The 4,695-nt window shown below is 43.5% G+C and overlaps 1 pseudogene; it reads right to left on the bottom strand.

Moving 5' to 3' along the window:
* Positions 1-2,044: 2,044 nt before the first annotated feature.
* Positions 2,045-3,509, bottom strand: LOC102257877 (annotated as a pseudogene).
* Between the last annotated feature and the right edge of the window lie 1,186 nt (positions 3,510-4,695).

Genomic DNA, 4,695 nt, shown 5'->3' with positions numbered 1-4,695 from the left:
AGATGTATGGGTGGTGAGGGCCAAAGGTGGGGAGGGAGTATCAGAAGACCATGAGCCACCTGCTAGATTAGAGAAGGGAGCTAAGGTTCTTGGTTATTTGGCTCTACGTGACAGGCTAGTACTTGTCACAGCTGTGCCTCTGATGTTCTCTGTATGAGGTGCCTGCTCAGGAGGTCCTGCTGATGAAAAGATCCTTTTGTGAACAAATAGGACTAATATTCCATGAATCCCGCTGGCCAGAGTTTGTTTTTCTACGGAAGTGAGCTATCATTAGCATTTGAGATAAACACCCAAACAACCTAACCGAAGTGTACCTCCATCCATCTTGGTTCACAGGAGGGAGGATGTACACTGTGAAGGAAGAGCACGTAGTTCATAATAGTCCCTGTGACTTTCCAAAGGAGAGTGCTGACATGGGGGTAGCATGGGAGAGTGTGTGTCAAACACTGCCATGTCCGATGCATTGTATACCCAATTTCACCACAAGACTCACAACCCTCCTGAAAGGTGTTATTTATGATAAGAAAACTGAGCTTCACAGAGGTTAGCTAAGTTGACAGCCAGTAAGAATGAGGGAAGGTTTAAAGCTGAATCTTACAAGTGCAGAAACTCAGGAATGTGAATGGAAAGTAAAGGCTGGTCCTGAGGAGACCTTGGCCTAGACTCTGCTTCCCTGGGCTGAAGTTCCTCCATCTGCAAGATGCTCTAGCAGTGGTTCTCAACCTTCCTAATGCCGCGACCCTTTAATACAGTTCCTCATGTTGTGGTGACCCCCAACCATAAAATTATTTGCGTTGCTACTTCATAACTGTAATTTTGCTACTGTTATGAATCGTAATGTAGATATCTGATATGCAGGATGTATTTTCAGGGGTCGCGACCCACAGGTTGAGAACCGCTGCTAGGGTCTCAGAAAGTTGTAACATATTATGATTCTGTCACTCTGTCTCTTCCTCACTGCTTTCATTCACTTCCCACAATTGGTCCTGCCCTCCAATCAGCTGGGACTTCCATCCTCAAGGTCCTCCCATGCTAGCAGCCGGAAGTGGTGTGGGTGCAAGAACAACACACTTCCTTCTCTCACAAGTGGAGAACTTAGCTACCCTAAAATCCCAGTGTTATATCTCTGCTAATGACACCTGAGTCCCCATCTCTGTGCAAGCTCCAGTCCCACGGTGCTAATGTTGGACCAGCCATTTGGGTGACAGAATTGGGTTTCTGTTATGACTTCTCTGCTACCATCAGTAGTCAAATGAAACTCCGAGTGACTCAGACTTACTTCCAAGTCATCCCTGACTTCTCCCCTCTGCTCAACTTTTCATTTATAGTCATCTTCTTGGGTGTGCCCTCCAAATCTTCCCCCTCCTCTCCATTACCTTTGTCTCCATTCTGGGGTAAGACCGTTGTGTCTGAGAATGTATACATGTCTATAAATTTTACATCAGTGGGTTTCTCGTATGCCAAAGACTATGTAAGAATCAAATTTTTTGTCTCCAAAGCCACAAAAAAAGTATTTAATGTTTAAAAACAACTACGTATTTTAAAGCTATTAGGAGGATCATAAAGTACTGTTGAAAAAATTAAAGGACAGCCTTAAATGCATTAATTGAAAGAGCATTTGTAATTGCCTTTCAACTTATTCCTTTAGCATTATTTCAGAAAAATAAAAATAAATTTATGGATGGATAGCTGTGTTACATTACCATTAGATAGGATCAAAGTTTAAGCTAGAAATTAAATCTATATTTGGTTGCAGAGAAATGTGAAATTTACCTATAGCGATTTTCTCCTGACGCTAAATTAAAAGCATGAGCTGGCATCTTTATAACAGAAATGGGTTGACAGATATAATCTTGCCTTGAAAGTGGTTTTTCATATATGAATAGAAATGTAATGAGGATAAGAATAGTCTTCCATATTATCTGTACAGTTCATAAGGCCTTTGTCATTGTTAGTCACCTTAGGTGTGAACATCATCAGGCCATTAAATTAAGGCTGACAGAAAAAGTTTTCAAAGCGCTACTGTTTCCAACTGATGCCATCCTCAGCTTCCTAGATTTTCTGGATGAGGATTATTTTCAGTTCTTTTTTCTGGTGATATGTACGGAAATTACAGCAGATGTATAAAGGGAAGATCAGAAGCCTGCTGTCCAGGTTCATCGCTGCATGTTCCTGGTCCTTTTCAAATGCAGGTATTTGATAGTCAGTTGTTCTACTACATATTAGTTTTTCCACTATTATCAAGAGGCGAATCATAATTCAAATGCTATGCCCCTGGTAGTAAACTGACAGATCCACCATGTGGCTGATTCATTGTATTGCAGCTGATAGTGATGTATCAAGTGGTATAAGTTGCAAGTGGGTCAAAGGCGAAGTTAAAGCCTGTCTACCGCCAGCAGTATTCACCATCTTTGTCGCGCTTTCTACCACACCTCATGCCACTTCCCTCTAGTTCTTCTTTATTGAGATCTCGAGGCCCCGCCTCGCTGTCCTCTTCTGCTTGCCACACCTGTTTACACACAGAAGATAGTCATTCTGAAGGTACTAGAGCAGTAATGGCGAACCTATGACACGCGTGTCAGAGGTGACACGCAAACTCATTTTTTTGGTTGATTTTTCTTTGTTAAATGGCATTTAAATATATAAAATATCAAAAATATAAATCTTTGTTTTACTATGGTTGCAAATATCAAAAAAAAATTCTATATGTGACACGGCACCAGAGTTAAGTTAGGGTTTTTCAAAATGCTGACACGCCGAGCTCAAAAGGTTCGCCATCACTGTACTAGAGGATCGTGTTCAGTAATTCTGGCAGAAGCCAAATCACTGATAATATTCTGTAACCTTGAAGGCCTGAGAACTGATACAAATGGTCTTTCTTGTTCAGTTTCAAGGAAGGTCAGACCTTCAAAATCCTTTCTCCTCCTAGAAAACTAGACATCTGTCCCAATTAAAAGCTGGTTTAAGGATCCGTCCTGAGAAGGCACAGGTTGAAGGAACGCCGCTTTTTAAGAGCTATGTATGCATCCACTGCCACTTGCATTACAACGAAGTTATATGAACAAAAGAGCTGCCTCATGACATTTGTACTGAGTTCTTTAAAAAGTTCAACACGCTGACGAGGCCTCAAAGTGTTTCGAAGCCATTCAAGGCATTTTGTCTTTACAGAATCAAATCCATTGGACCCTGCTGATGTGTCAAAACCACATACAGCTTTCACATTAATTATTTCCTTCATCGTCTCACCACAGTGTTGTATGAAGCCATCCTACTGTAGCAGATGAGCTGCCACCAGAATGGCAATAATAACTCGACTGGCCTTTCCTAAGACATCGCCTCCATATAGTGACCCCAGTGCGACCTGCAGTCCTTCTACCTCAATATTCTGGTCAGGAATCTCCAGTTCAATGGTATCCTTTCCAAGAACCACTGAGCATGCTAGACAAGTAGCCAGATTTACATAAATATTCTTTATGTGAGCTGTACTCTTCTCCTAGAGCACAATCTTTTATTATATTTAATTTTTTAAAATTTTTATTGAATTATTTTTTTAAAACATATTTTATTGATTTTTTACAGAGAGGAAGGGAGAGGAATAGAGAGTTAGAAACATCTTTGAGAGATGAGAGAGAAACATAGATCAGCTGCCTCCTGCACGCCCCCTACTGGGGATGTGCCCGCAACCAGGTACATGCCCTTGACTGGAATCGAACCTGGGACCCTTGAGTCTGCAGGCCAATGCTCTATCCACTGAGCCAAACCGGTTAGGGCTGAATTTATTATTTAATCTATACTAATAACAGGGTAATATGCTGATTAGACAAGATGTCTTCCAGACGTCCTTCCGGACAAAGCCGCAGTGGCTCAGCGGCTGCAAGGCCCAGGGCTCAGGCCTCGCAGCTGCTGCAGCCAGCAGTGGCAGCAGCAGTGGGGTGATGGGGGCGGTGCCTTCCCCTGATCGCCAGATCCCCTCCCACAGAGGGAGGTCAGACTGTGGCTTAGTTCTGCTCTCCCTCTTCCCAGGGAGCGGGCTTAAGTTGTCAGTAGGACATCCCCTGAGGGCTCCCGTACTGTAAGAGGGGGCAGGCCATGCCTCGCAGCTGCTGCAGCCAGCAGTGGCAGCAGCAGTGGGGTGATGGGGGCGGTGCCTTCCCCTGATCGCCAGATCCCCTCCCACAGAGGGAGGTCAGACTGTGGCTTAGGTCCGCTCTCCCTCTTCCCAGGGAGCGGGCTTAAGTTGTCAGTAGGACATCCCCTGAGGGCTCCTGTACTGTGAGAGGGGGCAGGCCATGCTGAGGGACCCCCCACCCCAGTGCACAAACTTTTGTGCACTGAGCCTCTAGTAAAATTATAAAGGTTTTAGGTATAAAATTCTATAATACATCATCTGTATATTGTATTGTGTGTTCACCATTCCAAGTAGAGTTTCCTGCTGAGACCATTCATCCCCCCTTTACCCTCTTCTACCTCCCCACACACCTCTTCCCTCCTAGTGATCTCCATAATGCTGTCTGTGTCTATGAGGTTTTTTTGTGGGGTTTTTCCTTCTTAATCTTTTTCACCCAGCCCCACAACCTGCCTCCCCTCTGACACCTGTCAATCTGTTTTCTGTATCTATGAGTCTGTTTCTATTTTGTTAGTTCATTTTGTTCATTAGATTCCACATATAAATAAAATCATGTGGTACTTGTTCTC

The sequence above is a fragment of the Myotis brandtii genome, unplaced genomic scaffold, assembly GCF_000412655.1.
Source record: "Myotis brandtii unplaced genomic scaffold, ASM41265v1 scaffold658, whole genome shotgun sequence".
Lineage (NCBI taxonomy): Eukaryota > Metazoa > Chordata > Mammalia > Chiroptera > Vespertilionidae > Myotis > Myotis brandtii.
This window is presented reverse-complemented; position numbering and strand designations above follow the sequence as displayed.